Source organism: Gorilla gorilla, chromosome X (genome assembly GCF_029281585.2).
Source record: "Gorilla gorilla gorilla isolate KB3781 chromosome X, NHGRI_mGorGor1-v2.1_pri, whole genome shotgun sequence".
Classification (NCBI taxonomy): domain Eukaryota; kingdom Metazoa; phylum Chordata; class Mammalia; order Primates; family Hominidae; genus Gorilla; species Gorilla gorilla.
In genome coordinates this window covers 66,092,114-66,114,863 of record NC_073247.2, presented here as the reverse complement: position 1 = coordinate 66,114,863, position 22,750 = coordinate 66,092,114, and the positions used below count along the sequence as shown (strand labels likewise).

The following is a 22,750-nucleotide window of genomic DNA, read 5'->3' as shown; positions in this document are numbered from 1 at the left end:
CTGTAGTATTTTCTATAATAGAAACAACTTCTCTTATTTTAAAATCAAATGTTAAAGATAGATATATAGCACCTCCCTCAATCCACCACCAACCTCTCCAGTGAACTACTGGACATTTAAAAATGTGGCTTTATTATAAAAAGTTTACTTTATAACATATCCACATGGTATTTCACTTAAAATATATTTGTATAAAAACTATAAAAAATAAACTTATAAGGTAAATGTAGTAACATAGTAAAATGGATTTGACAATCCAAATGTCTCTATGTGCAGCAGAAGGAATAGAAAAATCTAATTTGAATCCTAGTCTAATATTAACATATAGTGTGGCACTAGGCAGGTCACTCCTCCTCTTTGAGTATAGTAGTTAAAATGTAGACTCAGGAAACACAGTAGTTGTTTGACCTTGGATAAGTTAAATAACTGCTTTATGCCTTAGTTTCCCATCTATAAGATGGGGATAATAATAGTTCTTATAATGTTACAGTGGAGATTCATGGCTTATTTAACGTAAAGTACTTCTAAGAGTGCATGATTATATTGTCTAATAAATGTGAATTGTTATTGTTTCCAGTAAGTTTTCTTTTGGCATAGGAAATGAATGGCAGATTCTTATCAATCTTACAGTCTAGTTAACTAAGAATTACTATGTCTATCACCAGGAGTTATTACATTTAAAATCACAATTAAAATGGAAGGAAAACAAATTAATGCAAACTACTATGACAGCTTCTAGGGCTTCAGCATTGGGAATCTCAATTTTGATTGATCTACTCAACAAATGTGCTGAATACTCACTCTGTGCCAGGCACTATATTATATACTTCACATACATTACCTTATATTTACCTCACAATACTTCTGTGTAGAAGCTAGTGGTGTGCCAGCATTATATTGAGGCTAAATGATTTGCCCAAGGTCACACAGTTGTCACTGCTTGAGCTAAGATGTGAACCCAAGTTCCAAAACCCAGGTTCAATAGCATGCAAAAATTGGGCTGAAACTGTATGAATCTCTAGAAGCAAATGCTCCAAAAAAGCATTCACAATTAGAGCTTATTGTTTGTTAGTTACTTTGTACACACAAACACACACATACACACATATGGTCTGGGAAAGAAAATGCTATTTAAGAGTTTACTTATTTCAAAGGAATAGAGACTGAGAAGACAAAACTGTCCGCTGTTCCCAAAATATTTCTGCGGCTTCCATTTTGGCTCCTAATATTTTCCCTTTCCCGCAAACAAAATCCTGTGGGGTCTCTTACGTTAGTCTCCTTCTCTACACCACCACTGATTCTGCCCTTTTGTACACTAGTTAACTATTAAAACAACCTCTTAACTCTTTTCCCTGGTGGTATTCTACCCTTCCTCCACTGCAGTCTGTATGGTTTTTACCTTGCTTGAACCCACTCACCTAGACTTTTAGCAAAATGCTAGAATCAGGTCAGAAAGTGCTAGAGCTACAAGAGACCTATGTATTGAGCAAGGCAGAGATTATGTCATTTTCCTATTGGAAAACCATCAATGACCTAATAGAAAATGTACAAAGGCAGTTCACAGAATCAGAAAGCCAAAATTGCCAACAAACAGATGAAAAGATGTTCAGCCTCATTAGTTACCAAGGAAATTCACATTATAACAAAAATGCGATGTTATTTTAACCCATCAAGTTGGAAAACAATATAAATGGTTGGTGAGTGTGTGAGATAATACAAATTTTCCAATACTGCTGATGGGAATGAAAGCTAGTACAGCAACCTTAGAGAGTGATTCAGGCAAAAGATGTATGCATTTTGTGACACATCAAATCTGATGTACTGTAGATATGTCTTCTTAATCCAAGGTCTAGAGAACTTCAGGAAGTCTATGATGTTGAATGGGGAAAAATTATATTTTTATTTTTATTTTGCTTTATTTTAAGTTCAGGGGTACATGTGCTGAATGTGCAGGTTTGTTACATTAGTAAACATGTGCCATGGTGGTTTGCTGCACAGATCATCCCATCACCAAGTTATTAAGCCCAGCATCTATTAGTGAATTTCCTGATGCTTTCCCTCCTGCCATACTCCCCAACAGGCCCCACTGCATGTTGTCCTCCCCTTACCATGTCCAAATGTTCTCATCATTCAGTTCCCACTTATAAGTGAGAACTTGCAGTATTTGGTTTTCTGCTCCTGCATTAGTTTGCTGAGGATAACAGCTTCCAGCTCCATCCACATCTCTGCAAAAAAAAAAAAAAAAAAAAAACATGATCTTGTTGCTTTTTTATGGCTACATAGTATTCTATGGTGTACATGTACCACATTTTCTTTAACCAGTCTATCACTGATGGGCGTGTGTGTTGATTGCATGTCTTTGATATTGTGAATAGTGCTGCAATGCACATACGCGTGCATGTATCTTTATAATAGAACAATTTATATTCCTATGGGTATATACACAGTAATGGGACTGCTGGGTCAAATGATATTTCTGGTTCTAGGTCTTTGAGGAATAGCCACACTGTCTTCCACAAAAGTTGAACTAATTTACATTCCCACCAACAGTGTAAAAACATTCCTTTTTCTCCGCAGTCTCGCCATCATCTGTTGTTTCTTGACTTTTTAATAATTGCCATTCTGACTGGTGTGAGTTGGTATCTCATTGTGGTTTTGATTTGCATTTCTCTAATGATCAGTGATGTTGAGCTTGTTTCCATATGTTTGTTGGCCACATGTATGTGTTCTTTTGAGAAGTGTCTGTTCATGTCCTTTGCCCACTTTTTAACAGGGTTGTTTTCTTATAAATTTGTTTGTTTCTTGTAGATTTTGGATATTAGACCTTTGTCGGATGGATAGGTTGCAAAAAGTTTCTCCCATTCTGTAGACTGTCTGTTTACTCTGATGATAGTTTCTTTTGCTGTGCAGAAGCTCTTTAGTTTAACAGAATCCCATTTGTAAATTTTTGCTTTTTTTGCAATTGCTTTTGATGTTTTTGTCATAAAATCTTTGCCCGTGCCTATGTCCTGAATGGTATCGCTTAGATTTTCTTTTAGGATTTTTATAGTTTCAGGTTTTACATTTAAGTGTTTCATCCATTTTGAGTTAGTTATTATATAAAGTGTAAGAAAGGGATCCAGTTTCAGTTTTCTGCATATGGCTAGCCAGTTCTTCCAGCACCATTTATTAAATAGGGAATAGTATTAGTCTGTTCTCATGCTACTAATAAAGGCATACCCAAGACTGGGTAATTCATAAAAGAAAAGGGTTGAATTGACTCAGTTCAGCATAGCTGGGGAGGCCTCAGGAAACTTATAATCATGGCAGAAGGAGAAGCAAACATGTCATTCTTCACATGGTGGCAGCAGAAGAACAACTGCTTAGTGAGGGGGAAGCCCGTTATAAAACCATCAGATCTCATGAGAACTAACTCACTATCATAACGAAAAAAAGAAGAAGGAAATCACCCCCATGATTCAATTATCTCCACCTGGTCCCTCCCAAGACACATGGGGATTATGGAAACCACAATTCAATGAGATGAGATTTGGGTAGGGACAAAACCAAGCCATATCATTCTACCCTTGGACCCTCCCAAGTCTCATGTCCTCACATTTCAAAACACAACCATGTCTTTCCAACAGTACCAAGGTCTTACTCATTCCAGCATTAACCCAAAATTCCAAGTCCAAAGTCTCATCTGAGATAAGGCAAGTCCCTTCCACCTATGAGCCTGTAAAACTGAAAGCAAGTTAGTTACTTTCTAGATAAAATGGGGCTACAGGCATTGAGTAAATACACCAATTCCAACTGGAAGAAATTGGCCAAAACGAAGGGGCTACAGGCCCCATCCAAGTCTGAAATCCAATAGGGCAGTCATTAAGCCTTAAAGTTCCAAAATAATCTCTTTCGACTCCATGTCTCACATCCAGGTCTTGTTGATGCAAGAGGTAGGGTCTCATTGCCTTGGGCAGGAATCCTTTCCCCATTGCTTGTTTTTGTTAGGTTTGTTGCAGATCAGATGGTTGTAGATGGGTGGTCTTATTTCTGGGTTCTCTACTCTGTTCCATTGGTCTATGTTTTTGTACCAGTACCATGCTGTTTTGGTTAGTGTGGCCTTGTAGTATAGTTTGAAATCAGGTAGCATGATGCCTCCAGCTTTGTTCTTTTTGCTTAGGATTGTCTTGGCTATTTGGGCTCTTTTTTGGTTCCATATAAATTTTAGAATCGTTTTTTTTTTTCTAATTCTGTGAAAAATGACAATAGTAGTTAAATGGGAATAGCACTGAATCTATAAATTACTTTGGGCAGTATGGCCATTTTCATGATATTGATTTTTCCAATGTTACTGAAGTTGCTTATCAGGTTAAGAAGCTTTTGGGCTGAGATGATGGGGTTTTCAAGATATAGGATCACATCACCTGCAAATAGAGACAGTTTGACTTCCCCTCTTCCAATTTCAATACCTTCATTTCTTTCTATTGCCTGATTTCTCTGGCCAGAACTTCCAATACTACATTGAATAAAAGTGTTGAGAGAGTGCATCCTTGTCTTGTGCTGGTTTTCAAAGGGAATGCTTCCAGCTATTGTTCATTAAGTATGGTATTGTTTGTGGGTTTGTCATAAATGGTTCTTATTATTTTGAGGTATCTTCCATCAATATTTACTTTACTGAGAATTTTTAATATGAAGGGATGTTGAATTTTATCAAAGGCCCTTTCTGCGTCTGTTGAGTTAATCATGTGTTTTTGTCTTCAGCTCTGTTTATTGATTTGCATGGGTTGAATCGGCCTTGCATCCTGGGAATGAAGCAAACTTGATTGTTGTGGGTAGGCTTTTTGATGTGCTGCTGGAATTGGTTTGCCAGTATTTTATTGAGAGTTTATTGAAAATTTTGGCATCAATATTCAACAGGAATGTTGGCTTGAAGTTTTTGTTTTTTGTTGCATATCTGCTAGGTTTTGGTATCAGGATGATGCTGGCCTCATTAAATGAGTTAGGGAGGAGTCACTCCTTTTCAATTCTTTCAAATAATTTCAGAAGAAATGGTACCAGCTCCTCTTTGTACCTCTGGTAGAATTCAGCTGTAAATCCGTCTGGTCCTGGGATTTTTTTTGGTTGATAGATTATTACGGCCTGAATTTCAGAACTTGTTGTTGGTCTATTCAGGGATTCAACTTCTTCCTGTTTCAGTCTTTGGAGGGTGCATGTGTCCAGGAATTTATCAATTTTTTCTAGATTCTCTAGTTTATTTGCATTCAGGTGTTTATAGTACTCTCTGATGGTCGTTTGTATTTCTGTGGGATCAGTAGTGATATCACATTTATCATTTTTTATTGTGTCTATTTCATTCTTCTTTCTTTTCTTCTTTATTAGTCTAACTAGTGGTCTATTTCTTAAATTTTTTCAAGAAACTGCTCCTGGATTCATTGAATTTTTTTCAAGGGTTTTTCATGTGTCTATTTCCTTCAGTTCCACTCAGATCTTAGTTATTTCTTGTATTCTGCTAGCTTTGGGATTCGTTTGCTGTTGCTTCTCTAGTTCTTTTAGTTGAGATGTTAGTTTGATAAGTTGAGCTCTTTCTAGCTGTTTGATGTGGGCATTTAGTGTTATAAATTTCCCTCAACATTGCTGCATCCAGAGATTCTAGTACATTCTTTGTTCATATCGGTTTCAAAGAACTTCTTCATTTCTACCTTAATTTCATTATTTACCCAGGAGGCATTCAGGAGCAGGTTGTTCAATTTCCATGTAGTTGTGTGGTTTTGAGTGAATTGCTTAATCTTGAGTGCTAATTTGATTGTCCTGTGGTCTGAGAGACTGTTTGTTAAGATTTTAGTTCTTGTGTATTTGTGGAGGAGTGTTTTACTTCCAATTATGTGATCAATTTTAGAGTCAGTGCCATGTGGCACCAAAAGCAATGCATACTCTGTTGTTTTTGGGTAGAGAGTTCTGTAGATATCCACCAGGTCCACTTGATCCAGAGCTAAGTTCAAGTCCTGAATATCATTGTTAATTTTCTGACTCAATGATCTGTCTAATATTGTCAGTGGCATGTAAAACTCTCCCAGTATTATTGTGTGGGAGTCCAAGTCTCTTTATAGGTCTCCAAGAATTTCTTTCATGAATCTGTGCTCCTGTGTTGGATACACATATATTTAGGATAATTAGCTCTTCTTGTTGAATTGATCCCTTTACCATTATGTAATGCCCTTCTTTCTCTTTCTTGATTTTTTTGTTGTTGTTGTTTAAAGTCTGTTTGGTCATAAACTAAGATTGCAACAGATTGCTTCTATCTGCTTTTCATTTACCTGGTAAATTTTCCTCCATCCCTTTATTTTGAGCCTATGCATGTCTTTGCAAGTGAGATGGGTCTCTTGAATTCAGCACACCATGGGTCTTGACTCTTTATCCACCTTCCCATTCTGTGCCTTTTACTTGGGGGATTTTGCCAATTTCCATTAAAGGTTAATATTGTTATGTGTGAATTTGATCTGGTCATCATGATGCTAGCTGGTTATTTTGCAGACTTGTTAATGTAGTTGCTTCACAGTGTCACTGGTCATTGTATTTCATTGTGTTTTTGTAGTGGCTGGTAATGGTTTTTCCTTTCCATATTTAGTGCTTTCTTCAGGAGCTGTTGCAAGGCAGGCTTAGAGCTGACAAATTCCCTCAGCATTTGCTTGTCTGAAAAGGATTTTAATTCTCCTTTGCTGATGAAGCTTAGTTTGATTGAATATGAAATTTTGGGTTGAAAATTCTTTTCTTTAAGAATGTTGAATATTGGCCCCCAATCTCTTCTGGCTTGTAGGGCTTCTGCTGACAGGTCTGCCTTTAATCTGATGGGCTTCCATTTGTAGGTGACCTGGCCTTTCTCTCTGGCTGCCCTTAACATTTTTTTCGTTCATTTCAGCCTTGGAGAATCTGATGATTATGTGTCTTGGGGTTGATCTTCTCATGGAATATCTTACTGAGGTTCTCTGTGTTTCCTGAATTGGAATGTTGGCCTGTCTTGCTAGGTTGAGGAAGTTCTCCTGGATAATATTCTAAAGTATGTTTTCCAACTTGGTTCCATTCTCTCCATCTCTTTCAGGTACCCCAATCAGTCATAGGTTTGGTTTTTTTACATAATTCAATAGTTCTTGTAAGTTTTGTTCATTCCTTTTCATTATTTTTACTCCAATCTTGTCTGCCTGTTTTATTTCAGCAAGATAGTCTTCAAAATCTGAAATTCTTTCCTCTGGTTGGACTAGTTGGTTATTGATATTTGTGGTTGCATTGTGAAGTTCCTGTGCTGTGTTTTCCAGTTCCATCAGGTCATTTATGTTCCTCTCTAAACTGGTTATTCTGGTTAACAGCTCCTGTAATTTTTTCATGTTTCTTTGATTCTTGGCATTGGGTTAAAACATGCTTTTTTAGTTCAGCAAAATTCATTATCACTCACCTTCTGAAGCCTACTTCTGTCAATTCATCCATTACAGCCTCTAACAAGTTCTGTGTCCATGCTGGAGTGGTGTTGTGATCATTTGGAGGAGAAAAGTCACTCTGGCTTTTTTGGTTTTCAGTGTTTCTTCATTAATTCTTTCTCATCTTCATGAGTTTATATTTAGCTTTCATCTTTGAGGCTGCTGACCTTTGGATGAGGTTTTTGTGAGGACTTTTTTTTTGTTGATGATGTTGTTGTTGCTTTCTGTTTCTTTGTTTTTCTTTTAACAGTCAGGCCTCTCTTCCACAGGCCTGCTGAAGTTTGCTAGGGGTCCACTCCAGAACCTATTCACCTGGGTTCCTCCCACACCTGGAGGTGTCATCAGTGGAGGCTGAGGAACAGAAAAGATGGCTGCCTGCTCCTTCCTCTGGGAGCTCCATCCCAGACTGGCACTGACAGGATACCAGCAGGAACACTCCTATATAAGATGCCTAGAGACCCCTTTTGGGGTGGTCTAGAGGACCACCTAGAGTGGCCTAGTTGGGGAGGCATGGGATCAGGGACCAGCTTAAATAAGCCCTCTGGTTGTCCCTTGGTGCTGGGGGTAATGTTGCTTCTCCGTACTGCCTAGATTCTTCAGAGCCAGCAGGAGGAAAGACTCAGTCCACTAATCCATGGCATCCGTGGCTGCCACTCCTTCTAGGGCCTCTGTCCCAGAGAGATCAGACTTCTGTCTGCAAAACCCTGGCTGGAGTTGCTGAAGTTTCTGCAGGGAGAACCAGCCCAGTGAGTTAGGACGGATCAGAGTCTGGCCTAAAGAGGCAGTCTGGCCACGATCCACCACAGCCACTGTGCTGTGCTGTGGAGAATTCCTCCTGGTTCCAAACTGCCCAGTCTCCCTGGCACCAGCAGGAAAAAATGGCAGACTGGAGCTGCAGTGAGGGTGCTGCCCTTCACCTCAGGAGCTCAGTCATCTCAGGCAGCAGGCAACTGCAGTGATGGCCGTCACCTCTCCTCATGGGAACTCAGTAGTCAGGCAGTCCCCAGCCAAGTGGCCACTGAGAATCTGTACAGATGTCTGCTTGGGACACAAGGCCCTGGTGACATGGGCTCATGAGGGGATCTCCTGATCTGTGGGTTGCACAAATCCGTGGAAGGAAAAATGTGGTTTCCCATGTGGGATAGAACAATTGCTCACTGCCTCCCTTCGTTGCGGGTGGGAGTTCCCCTTGCCCCATGTGGCTCCCGGGTGGGCCATCAGTCCACCCTGCTTTTCCTTATTCTCCATGGGTCATGCTAACTGCCTCGTCAGTCCCAGCAAGAGAACCTGGATACTTCAGTTGCTGGTGCAGAATTCACTTGCTGTTTTCATTCTTCTCAGTGGGAGCCTCCTACCAAAGCTGTTTCTAGAGGGCCATCTTGGCCACCTCCCCCCATTTTTATTTTCACTAATTGAAATTTAGCATTTCTTTTAATTATGCATGTAGGCAAAATGCTACAATTAATTGTATTAGTGTGTGTGTGTGTGTATATATATATATATATATATATATATATATATATAGCTTTGCATTAATAAAATTCCAGTTATTTGCATAACATATTAGAGTAATCTCAAAATATTGCTTATGCTCATTAGTAATTTTAGATTATAGTAACTACTAGGCTCACTGAAATATCTTCCTATTGAATGAACTTAATAAAAAAATCACATTTTTTTTCTTCAACTTTTAAGTTCAGGGGTACATCTTCAGGTTTGTTACACAGGTAAACATTTGCCATGGTGGTTTGCTGAACAAATCATCCCATCACCTAGGTATTAAGCCCAGCATCCCTTAGCTAAGAATCACATTATTCTATCACAAACTTTAAAATGATTTGGTAAGTATATTTCCATAAAATGGGTCCCTTTTTTAGTCTAATGCATTGTACTTTATGTATTTGAAAACTTTTTTTCAAAGATGGTTTACTACAGGCACCCAGCACCCAACTCATCCACAGAGAAGTACAAAAACAGCAAGTAGATAATCACATGTCAAAGACAGAGTTTAAGAGAGAACACTGGAATTTAGCAAAGCAGTGACAGGAAACCTGTAAGGCATGGAAGGAGAGGGACGCAAAGTAGTGCAGAGTCAAAAAGAACTCCCCAGTGTGGAAGAAAAGCAAGCAAGAGATCCCCAGTGGTTCAGGTTCCCACCACAGACTCCTGTAATCCTAGCCATGGAGAAGCCCTCAGCTGTTGCAGGCCCTGAGTATAGGAAGTTACCTAAAGCCTACACCCTGGCATTATTCCAGGGGAGTATGTGCTGGGTTCCACATACAACTCTGGGACCCAAGCAGCTGCTTCGCAGCGCCATTTTGAGAGTACGACTCCCACCAGACTACATCCTGCTCTGGGACCCAACAGACCCTGCATCTCTACATCCCAAAAGCCCTGCAGACATCCTCTCATGCCCACTCAGAGGAATGCAACATTATGACACTGGCTGGACCCATAAATGCAGCCAGATACTCAGAACTCTAGCAGTGCACTGGATAGGCTGCCTCTGGGACATATGGAGCTAAAATATGCAGTAACCAGATCCTGAGAGCCACTTGCCTAGGGCTGCTGCCACTGATGGCATCCCCACTGACCACTAGCAGCAAGGAAGCCATTTGTCTACATGTACATTCATGAATCCTGGGACCAGCTTGCCCAGGCACAGTGAGGGGCCTGAGAACAGGCCCACCCTGCCCACTGACACTGACACCCAAGCACACTATCTGCTATCCGGGGGCCTGGGAAATGACCCAGCCTGCCTGTTGACACTGGTACACATGTGCACAATAGGAAAGCCTAACAACAGGCCCTGTCAACATGCCACAGTCAACAGACTGAAGAGACAACCTGTAGAATGGAAGAAAATATTTGCAAACTATGAATCCAACAAGTGACTAATATCTGGAATATACTAAGATACCAAAAAAACTCAAGAGCAAAAATACAAATAATCCCATTTAAAAGTGGGCAAATAATCTGAATAAACATTGTTCAAAAGAAGACTCACAAATGTCCAACAGACATATAAAAAATTTTCAACACCAATAATCATTACAGAATTGCAAATCAAAACCACAGTGAGATTCTGGATTCAAGATAGGAGACTAGATGCAGCCAGGAAGTACATCTGCCATCGAGAAACAGACATCAGAAAGATTGGTACACTTTGAGCAGATCTTCAGAGTGAAGCCTTGAGAATGGATGTAGCAAGGACAAAGATGCTAGGATGAAGGGGGAAGATGATGGAAACCATGTACGGAGCTACCATGCACTGGGACTTGTTCCTGGATTGCAGCAACTCCTGGGGAAGGGGTGAGTTAAACAGGTGAGGAGCAACCTACTTTCACCATGGACCTCTGGAATCCTGGCAGCAGGAGACCTCACAACCACCACAGACACTTCAGCTGGCAGCACAGCGACTTAGACAGATAGTAGGAGCAGGACTCCAGGCTGTGGAGATTCCAGAGGGTCTGGTGTGGAAATGCCTGCAGTGGAGCATGGCCAGGGATGTGTAAGTCCCAAAGGTTGCTATGTTCCTCTAGGAGACTTTAGCCTTAAGGGGACTGTTGAACCTGGAGAGAGCAGGACAGCCTTGTGTGTAAGATGGGGCCAGTGTAACCTGAATGCCCCTGTCTGTTGGCCTCCGCCAGGGTCTAAGCCTGGCCACGCCTGCCTGCAGTGCAGCCTCGGATGCCCAATCAGGGTGCTTCCAACGGGTCCTCATTATAGCTCCTTAACTGGCAGACCATAACTGACCACTGCAGAGCTCCACCAGAGTGTCCTCCACCACCACACACCAGCCTACCTGCATCCTCTCCACCACTGCAGCCTCACCTGCACCGCTCTGCCGGCATGCTATCACCCACAGCCACCCACCAACTTCTCTGCCAGTGCGTGCGCATGCAGATGGACCTCACCTCCTCTCCTCTGCATGCACACACCCTGCCATGCCTATCCTGCAGGTGTGAGCACACTCCGTGAACCCAGTTGTGCTGCCATTGCTGGTGCACACATGCACAAAAACATTTGCAACCAAGCCTGACCCATGCAGCCACTGATGCTGATGTGAACATGTGCATGAAGGCTGAAAACCCCACCCCACCCCCTGTGCTGCCAATATTGCTGCTGCAATCATGCACATGGAGACCAGCAACCCCACACCCACCAGTGCTATGCCCTCACCAACACTGTTGGCTACAGCATGCACTTAACTGCAGCAGCCTTGCTCTCACTGGTATGCCACCCCAGCCAATGCAATGTGCACCCTGCTGCACAGCCACTGCTCCTGGCACATACAAATGAGTATAAATCCCACTGCCACCACCCCGACAAAGCACTGTAACCAATAATTCGGGACACCTTGGTGCCTACAGCGCAGAAGATTGCTAATCTTGAGGGGCTAGAGAACAAAGCTGGGGGGCTGACACCACCCCCAGAGTTAGAGCATGCAGCCCTGGAGTGGTACACACCTGTAATCCCAGCTACTCTGGAGGCTGAGGCAGGAGAATTGCTTGAACCTGGGAGGCAGAGGTTGCAGTGAGCCAAGACCACACCACTGCATTCCAGCCTGGGCAACAGACCAAGACTCCATCTCAAATACTAATACTAATACTAATACTAATACTAATACTAATACTAATAATAATAATAAAGGATAAAGGTATAGGGAAGCTCCCATTAAGGCATCATTCTGGGCTGGCAGTCATTAATCTAAACCTGGAGCAAAGTGGGTGGCTTTTATTTGTGGACTAGCTTACATATATTCCCACAGAAATCTCCAGGTATGCTGACAAGCGAGTTGTCAGTCATACCACAAATGCTTTGCAACTTGTCTTCAATACCTAACCTCATGATTATGCTGTTATCTTCTATTTTGTCCTCCAGATTCACTCCTCAAACTTCTCCACTCTGCTTTGTGTCCCTGAAGCCTAGTTTATATGTATTTCATTAATGGGCTCCCCTCTTCTCTGGCTTTTGTTTGGGGTTTGGGCAATAAGAATTACCCGCAAGACTTCGAAATGAGGAAAGAGGGCATGATTGAATTATTTTTTTCTCCAAGCTTCCACCCTACAGTCACTGTGAGCTGGCTGTTTCCTTCAACCAAAGATCACAGCTTCTGTCCAGTGGCTCTCTCTAACAGCTATAGATACTCATATAAAGTTCCAGAAATTATTTCCTACTTGTACCTCTTCAGTCTAGGGGTACTAAAAGCACCTGTCATTACTATACCTAGGGTAATACACTATTCTTTGTGGTTTTCTTATTCTTTGCTCACAACTTTGTGGGTAGTTCCAGTATTAAACTCTCCCCCAATTACTCAATGGCATCTGTTTTCTTCTGGAACCCTGACTGATAAAACCATTACCATCATTACCATTCAAATAATAACAGTCAACATCTGTTGAACAGGTACCGTGTGCAAGGCTTAATTTCAAACACTTGACATGTATTGACCCATTTGACCTTCACAAAAACTATGTGGTAAATATCCCTTTCTTTTCTACAAATCTTCCTATACTCTTCCTTCCTTCATTTCTGTTCCAGATATTTTCCTCTCCCTTTTACTGTGAAAAGAAACTGGAGCTTCTACTCCTGCTACAGTTTAAAGGGGAAGTAAGGAATAAGGCCCATAATTCATCATGGCTTGCAAAAATATTAATAAGGGTGACAGAAATGACATGATTTGGTTATTATATTCAGAGCAAGATAAGCAAAGAATGGATAGAAAAACTACACAAGGTCAATTGTACAAAGTTGGTGAATAACATAAGATACGTTGTTCCTCACTTTGTGTCACAGAAAATGATTTTCAGGCTACACAGAATGAAGAGGAAAAAGAGGTAAAACAGATTTTAAGAAGAAGTAGAAGACCATGATAAGCAAAACAATAGTAAGAAAACACACAGATCTGTTTTAAACAGTTGTTAAAATCAGCCACCAGGAAGAGCGGTAAAAACAAGAGGATAAGAAAATAAGCCATAGGTGCAAATCAATGAGGTATTTTATCACCTTGTCCAGGAATTTTTCAATGACACTACATTGCCATGCAACTGTATTGTTTATCATATATAGTCCTAAATTGTCCTTTAGTTGTTTCACATGTTTTCCTGTTCTCTCAATAAACAGAGAAAGTTCATTCTCTTTTTTTTCAATCCCACTGGGCTAAGCACTCTTGATCAAAATCCTTCAAAAGCTTCCCAATGATCTTGAAATAAAGTTCAGACTTTTATTTATTTATTTATTTATTTATTTATTTATTTATTTATTTTACAGAGTCTCGCTCTGTCACCCAGGCTGGGGTGCAGTGGCATGATTTCGGCTCACTGCAACCTCCGCCTCCCAGGTTCAAGCAATTCTCCTCTCTCAGCCTCCCGAGTAGCTGGGACTATAGGAGCACACCACGATGCCCGGTTTTTTGTTTTTGTTTTTGTTTTTCTTTGTATTTTTAGTAGAGGCGGGGTTTCACCATATTGTTCAGGCTGGTCTCGAACTCCTGACCTCAGGTGATCTGCCTGCCTTGGCCTCCCAAAGTGCTGGGATTACAGGCCTGAGCCACTGTGCTTGGCCAAAGTTCAGACTTTTCACAAAAGACTTTCATAGTCAGGGACAGAGAAGGAGGAAGAAAGGAAGGAGGAATGAAGTGATTTTTAGTGAAAGCTAAAAGTGAATAATGGTTTTTCAATTATTCCTACCTTTTCAACTTCTCCTTGTATCACTATCCCCTTCACTCATTTTATTCCAGATACATTGTTCCTTTTGTAGCATTGGATATTCTGCATTCCTTTAAACATCAACTTTGTACTTGTTACTCTCTTTGGTATGCTCAGCGAAAAAAGACAATTAGATACCTGAAAATAAAGCTTCGCTTAGTTAGACTTATAGCCATATGGAGTCTTCAAAGCTATGGGAGTGAAACAATTGAGGTTGTTTATTGAGCTAAGATGCAGTTTATATGACTAGCATAGCAACTTATAGCATCACATATGTAGCATTTACCTATATATTCACTCATCCATTCATTCAGCAAATATTCATTGAGTGACTATTCTGTAGCAGAAAACATAGGTGCTTAAGAATACCTATTCATTGATTCAACTACTATTTTCTGAGTGTCAATCATGTGCTAGAAACAATGTTGGATACTTCAATGAATGAAAGAAAAAAATGGTCCCTGCTCTCATGAAGCTCACAGTCTACTGGAGGAAGGTAGACACTTAAACACACACACACACACACACACAAATTGATTAATTACAATTTTCTGTGTGCTACAAATGAGAAGAACAAAGTGTGATGAGTGTGAATGAGGGGTTTAAAAATGTTTCACTAAGTAAATATCTATTGAGTAAAAACTAAAACAGTGTGTAGAAATTCAAAAAAAGAATAGGTGTGCAGGGGTTGGCAAAGAGAATACCAGGCCAAGAGAACAGTAAGTGCAAAGGCTTTGATATGTAAAGGAATATAAAATATCCAACTACTTTGAGGATCACTGTGACTGAAATAAAGCAAGTGAAAGAGAGAGTGATAGAAGATGAAGTTGGAGGGTAAGAATAATTGAAAGAGAAAACATTCTTCATTTTTAGCTTTCTCAAATCACTTCATCTCTCCTTCCTTCTAATTTGTCCCTGATCATACAGATTATTTGTAGGCGGGCCTTCATAAAAAGTCTGGACTTCATTCTAAAAACACTGGGAATCTTTAAAAAGATTCTGTTTAAAGGGTGAAATGATCTGATAGTTAATTTGAAAAGACTGCACTGGCTACTATGTGAGAATGGGTTGCAAGAGAGCATTTGAGGAGGTTAGTAAAGAAACCACTAGTGTTTCAATCAGAAAAGAGTGATGAATCTCATCAGATTTCATGTAGAGAATAAGTACTGACATGTGAGCATTGAGTGACAAGAAAGCCACTGATGACTTTTACAAGGGAAGTTTTTGTGGAGTTGTTAAGAGCTGAATCATGACTATAAGGTTGAAGAGCAAGTGGAAACTGAGGCAATGTACCCAGTGAATGCATATAAGTCTTTTGAGAAATCTGGTTGAGGAGAATATATAGATTTACTTGTTTACCCATGGGAAAGAAGACTGATTTTATTTTTAAGATGGAAGAAAGTATAGCTTGTTTACTGATAGAAAACATTAGATACAGATAGAGAAATTGAAGATGCAAGAGGGAGAAATAATAAAGTTTCCAGGAAAGAACCAGTGAGTAGGGTCTAAAGCATAGTCAGAGGATTGGCCACAGAAAGAAAGAGGGCCTCGTTCTCCATCATTAACAAGACGGAAAAAGGAAAGAATGGGTGCAGATGCAGATATTCTCTTTTTCCCACCATTAGGCTGCTAAGGCATGATGAATACATGATTTGAACTCAGCTCATCACATGATTGTGATGTCCTGGACATTTGATTCTGGAAGAAAGTATGCAGAGAAGCAACAAGAAAAAAGTACACATTGTACAGGTGTCGGAATCAACAACACCTGATTTCTAAGCACAGCAGTTTCGATGATCCCAATAGCGGTGGCCACTTCCAGAGATAGCATCAGTGCCCACTGCAGCATTCCAGTATCAGTGATAGCAACAATAAGGCCCATATATCAGATGGCTCCTCTAGTGTAAATATGGCTGTGGTGCTTTGTTCTTGCCTATTTACTCTGTCTGTTTCACTAAGCTTCCAAGCAATTCTAGCAATTACTCTGCCCTTTTCACAAATTCCTCATCTGCTTAAGTGAGACAGAGCTGGTTTCAGTGGCTTGCAACCAAAGAAACTGACTGATACACACATGCAAATGAAACAATGTCTTTTTTTAAAGTAAGGTGTCAATTGAGATAGAACAGTACAAAAAAAACAGTAAAATGAATAGTTGCTTCTTTGAAAAGATAAACAAAATTTATATGCAACTAGCTAGATTCACAAAAAAGAGAATATTCAAATAATTATAATCAGAAATAAAAATAAAAACATTACAACTAATACCAGGGAAATACAACCAATCATCTGACACTACTATGAACACATCTACGAACACAAGCTAGAAAATCTAAAGAAAATGGAGAAATTACTGGAAACATACAAACTCCCAAGCTTGAATCAGGGAGAAATAGAAATCTTGCATAGACCAATAATAAGTAATGAGATTGAATCAGTAATAAAAAAAAATCCCTTCCCCCCCCAAAAAAAAGCACAGGAACAGATGTATCCACAGCTGAATTCTACCAGATGTTCAAAGAACTGGTGCCAATTCTACTGAAACAATTCCAAAAGGTCAAGGAGAGAATCCTCTCTGACTCATACTATGAAGCAAGTACCACGTTAAAACCAAGCCAGGAAAGGACACACACACACAAAAACTACAGACTAATATGCCTGATGAAGATAGATGCAAAAATCCTCAACAGAATGCTAGCAAACCAAATCCAGTATCACATTAAAAAAATAATTCACCATGATTAAGTGGGTTTCATGCTATAGATGCAGGGATGTTTCCACACATGGAAGTCAATAAATGTGATTAACCACAAAAACAGGATTAAAAACAAAAAGCCTATGATCATCCTAGTAGATGCAGAAAAAGCAACTGATAAAATCCAGCATCCCCTAATGACTTGGATCCTCAATAAACTAGACATAGAAAGAATGTACCTCAAATCATAAAGGTCATATATGACAAACCCACAGACAACATTATACCGAATATGGAAAAGTTGAAAGTATTCCCCTTCAGAACTGGGACAAGACAAGGAAGCCCACTTTGAACATTTCTATTCAACTTAGTACTTGAAGTTTTAGCCAGAGCAATCAGGCAAAAGAATAAAGGCATGCAAATAGGAAATGAAGAAGTTGAACTATCTTTTTTTGCCAATGATATGATCTTATACCTTGAAAACCCAAAAGACTCCTCCAGAAGACTCCTAAATTTGATAAATTAATTCTTTAAAGGTAATAAAAATCAATATGCACAATTCAGTAGCACTGCTATATACCAATAATGGCCAAGCTGATAATCAAATCAAGAACTCAGTTCTTATTTTACATCTTTATACACATTAAAACAGCTGAATAAAATAAAATATCTAAAAATATACTTAACAAAGAAGGTAAAATATCTCGACTGGAAGAACTACAAAACACTGATAAAAGAAAACATAGATGACACAAACAAATGGAAATACAATCCATGGTCACAGATTGGAAGAATCAATATTATGAAAATGACCATACTGCCCAAAGCAATCTACACATTCAACATAATTTCTATCAAACACTAATGTTATTTTTCAAAGAATTAGAAAAAACAATCCTACAATTGATATGGAACCAAAAAAGAGCCCAGATAGTCAAAACAAAACAAAGCGAAAAAAAAAAAATCTGGAGGCATCAAACTACCTGATTTCAAATTATAATACAAGGTTATAGTAACCAAAAAAGCATGGTAGTGAAATAAAATACACCCGTAGACCAATAGAACAGGATAGAGAACCCAAAATTAAAGCAAAATACCTACAAATAACTGCTCTTTGATAAAGCAGACAAAAAGAAAAGCTGGGGAAAGGACACCCTAGTCAATAAATGGTGCTGGGAAAACTAAATAGCCACAAGCCGAAGTACGAAACTGGATCACTCTCTCTCACCATATATAAAAATTAACTCAAGATAAATTAAAGATTTAAAAGTAAGATCTCAAACTATAAAAATACTAGAAGAAAACCTAAACAATACCCTTCTCAACATTAGCCTTGACAAAAAGTTTTTGGCTAAATCCCCAAAAGCAATTGCAACAAAAACAAAAAATAAATGCGACCTAATTAAACTAAAAAGCTTCTGCTAAAAAAAAAAAAAAAATCAAAAGACCAAGTAGGCAACATACAGAATGAGAGAAAATACTCACAAAATATACATTCAACAAACAACTAATATCCAGAATCTGCAAGGAATTCAAAAGAATCAGCAAGAAAAAAAGCGAAAAGGAAGAAAAGTCAAGAATGCTGACTGTATGCAGCCAAGAAGAGCTTCTCTCATCAAAAGATAAGACCAACAAGAAGACCAGCACACTCCAAGCAGATCTTCAGAAGAAAGGTATTGAGAGTGGACAGAGGGAGGACACAGAACCTGGGCTGAAGGGAGAAAAAGCTGGGAATCCTGCACATGGTTGTCAAGCACCAGGAATCATACTGGCCCTGAGTGGCTCCTAGGGAAAGGATGAGTTAAATGAGCATTGGAGTAGTACACTCTTGCACAGACATCCAGAAACCTAGCTGCAGGAGACTTCATGATTCCCACAGACATTTGAGCTGGCTGGGAGAGCTGCTTGAAGAGATAGCAGGAACAGGACTCCAGTCAGTACAGACCCCAGAGGGTTTGGTGCAGGAATGGCTGCAGTGGAGCATGGCCAGAGATGCCCATCCGCACTGGCTAATGATGCTTCTCTAGGTGCCTTTCACCTTTGTTAACTGTTGGACCTGGACATAACAGGGCTATCTCACCAGTGGGACAGAGCTGGTGTGATGTGAGTGCCCCTACTGTATATCAGCCTCCCTCAGGGTCCCTGCCTGGCTGCACCAGGGGCACTTCCCAGAGGCAACCACCATAGCTCCTTTACCAGCAGACTCTGCCTAACCATCAGAGAGCTTCCACAGATGGGTCCCTGCAAGCATACAGCTGCTCACAGCCTCCCCCCACTGCTTTGTGGGTGAGTGCATGTACACAGACCTCACCATCCCAGTGCCTCAGGCATGAGTATGCAAACATCACCATGACTGCCCTGCCCCACTAGCACGCATGTGTGTGCACCCTTGCCACCTCCATCACAAGCATGTATGCATGGACCCTGCCATGCCACTGCTGCCAACAGATGTGAGTACCATGCTGCCACTATCCTGACAAAGAACTTGTGCAGACACCCTCCACTGGAGTGCTCTTGCCAGCAAACCAGAAACACCTCAGCTCCTCCAGCAGAGCAGGTGTTCAACCTGTAGGGGCCAGAGAAAAAAGCTGTGGGCCTGGTACCAGCCCCCAGAATTAGAGTATGCAGCCCAAGAATGCTGTGCTAATCCTTCGACCCCAGAAATCATTCAGAAACGAAGCCTGTCAACTAAATCCAACTTATACGACAGTCAAACCCTCAAGGGCATCAAATAATGCAAAAGCAAAAAACCCTATCTAACGGACATAAACTTCAAAGATTAAAGGAACATCATCCCACACAGATGAGAAAGAACTAGCATAAGAATTCTGATGACTCAAAAAGACAGTGTTTGTTTACCTCCAAACAACCACACTAGCTCCTAAGCAATGGCTCTAAACCAGACTAAAATGTCTGGAATGACAAACATAAGATTAAAAGTTTGGATGGCAACAAAGATTATCATGATTCAAGAGAAAGTTAAAATTGAATCCAAAAGAATCTAAAAAATCCAGTAGAACAATACAAGAGCTGAAAAATGGAATAGCCACTTTAAGAATCAAATTGATCTGAGAGAGCTGAAAAACTCCCTACAAGAATTTCATAATACAATCAGAAGTAATAACAGCAGAATAGACCAAGCTGAGAAAAGAATCCCAGGCCTCGAAGACAGGCTCTTCAAGTCAACTCAATCAGACAAAAATAAAGAAAAAATAATTTTAAAAAGTATGAACAAAATCACCAAGAAATATGGGATTATGTAAAGAGACCAAACTTATGACTCATTGGTGTCCCCGAAAGAGCAAGCAACTTACAAAAAATATTTAAGAATATTGTCAGTGAAAATTTCCGAAACTTACTAGAGAGGGAGACATTCAAATTCAGGAAATTCAGACAAACCCTCCAAGATACTATGCAGGATCATCAAGACTCATAGTCATCAGATTCTCCAAGGTCAACAAGAAAGAAAAAAATATTAAAGGCAGCTAGAGAGAAGAGAGAAGTCACCTTCACAGGGAACCTTTTACAATAACAGTGGAAGTTTCAGCAGAAATCCTACAAGCCAGAAGACATTGGGGTCTATATTAGACATTCTTAATGAAAGGAAATCCAAATTAAGAATTGCATATCCTGCCAAACTAAGCTTCATAAATTAGGGGAAATAAAATTCCATTCAGACAAGCAAATAATAAGGATATTTGTGACCACTAGACATAGTTTACAAGAGGTCCATTAGGAAGTGCTAACCACAGAAACAATAGACAATTACTGGCCACCACAAAAACACATGTAAGTACATAGACCAATAAGACTGTAAAGCATCTATACAATCAAGTTTACATGAGAATGAGCTAACATGAAGACAGGATCAAATTTCACATTTCAACACTAACTTTGAATGTAAATGGGTTAAATGTTCCAACCGAGGCAGAGAGTAGCAGACTGGATAAAGCAAGACCCAAGTGCATGCTATAATCAAGGAACTCGTCTAACATGCAATGACTCACATAGACTCAAAGTAAAGTGAATGAGGAAGATCTATCAATACAAAAAGCAGAAGTTGCTATTCTTATTTCAAACAAAACAGACCTTAAAGCAAGAAGGATCAAAAAAGACAAAAAAGGGCATTACATAAAGGTAAAGGGTTCCATTCAACAAGACCTAACTATCCTAAATATATATGCTCCCAACACTGGAGCACTCAGATGCACAAAACAAGTTCTTGGAGACCTACGAAGAGACGTGGGTAAACACAACAGTAGTGGGAGACTCCATTAACAGTATTAGACAGATCATTGAGCTAGAAAGCTAACAAAGATATTCAGGAAATAAACTCAACACTTGTCCAAATGAACCTAACAGACTTCAGCAGAACACTGGACTAACAGCAGAATATACATTATTTTCACCTAGGCATGGTACATAGTCTAAAATTAACCACACACTCAGCCATAAAGCAATTCTCAACAAATTCAAAAACCCAAAATCACACCAACTACACTCTCAGACCACAGCATATTAAACATAGAAATCAATACCAAGATCTCTCAAAAACCATACAATTACATTGAAATTAAACAATATGCCCCTGAATGACTTTTGGGTAAACATGAAATTAAGGCAGAAATCAAAGAATTCTTTGAAACTAATGAAAGCAATGATAAAACATATGAGAATCTCTGGGACACAGCTAAAGCAGTGATGAGAGAAAAATTTACAGCACTAAACACCCCCATCCAAAAGTTAGAAAAATCTCAACAAAGTAACATCACAAATAGAGGAACTAAGAAAATAAGACCAAATCAACCCCAAAGCTAGCAGGAAAAAAAAAATAACAAAAATCACAGCTAAACTGAACAAAATTTAGACGTGAAAACCATACACACAATCAACAAAATGAAAAGTTGTTTTTTTGAAATAATAAGTGAGATTGATAGACCACTAGTTAGACTGATAAAGAAAAAAGAAGATCCAAATAAACACTATCAGAAATGACAAAGGAGACATTACCACCAATGCTACAGAAATACAAAAAAAAAAAAAAAAGTCTATTAAGACCATCTCTATAAGCCGAGTGCGGTGCCTCACGCCTGTAAACCCAGCACTTTGGGAGGCTGAGGCAGGTGGATCATGAGGCCAGGAGATTGAGACCATCCTGGCTAACGCGGTGAAACCCTGTCTCTACTAAAAATACAAAAAATTCGCCGGACATGGTGGTATGCACCTGTAGTCCCAGCTACTCAGGATGCTGAAACAGGAGAATCTCTTGAACCCAGGAGGCGGAGGTTGCAGTGAGCTGAGATCACACCACTGCACTCCAGCCTGGGCAACAGAGCAAGACTCCGTCTAAAAAAAAAAAACACCTCTATAAACACCAACTAGAAAACGTAGATGAAATGGGTAAATTTCTGGGAATATACTACCTCCCAAGATTGACCAGAAAGAATTCCAAACAGAAAACAGACCAGGAATGAGTTCTGAAATTGAATGAGTGAAGAAAACAAAAACAAAACCAAAAAACTACCAACCAGAAAAAGCCCTGAACCATAAGAATCCACAGCCATATTTTACTACACATGTAAACAAAAGCTGATACCAATCCATCAGAAACTATTCCACAAAATTGAGAAGGAAGGACTCCTCCCTACCACATTTTATAAGGCCAGCATCATTGGGATACCAAAACTTCGCACAGACACAATGAGGTAAGAAAATTGCAGGCCAATATCCCTGATAAACATACATGAGAAAATGTTCAACAAAATACTAGCAGTCCACATCCAGTAACACAACAAAAAGTTAATCCACCATGATCAAGTGGATCTCCTTTATTCCTGGAATGCAAGTTTGGCTCAACATATGCAAATCAATAAATGTGATTCATCACGTAAAAAGAATTG

The 22,750-nt window shown here is 39.7% G+C and overlaps 1 long non-coding RNA gene across 1 annotated transcript in view; it reads right to left on the bottom strand.

Annotated features, from left to right (window-relative positions):
- LOC129530150 (uncharacterized) overlaps positions 1 to 22,750 on the bottom strand; it is a 304,176-nt gene that overhangs the window by 196,130 nt on the left and 85,296 nt on the right. Inside the window, exon 2 of the long non-coding RNA XR_008675697.2 lies at positions 2,109 to 2,225. This is a non-coding gene — a long non-coding RNA (uncharacterized lncRNA). The remainder of the gene's footprint in view (positions 1 to 2,108; positions 2,226 to 22,750) is intronic.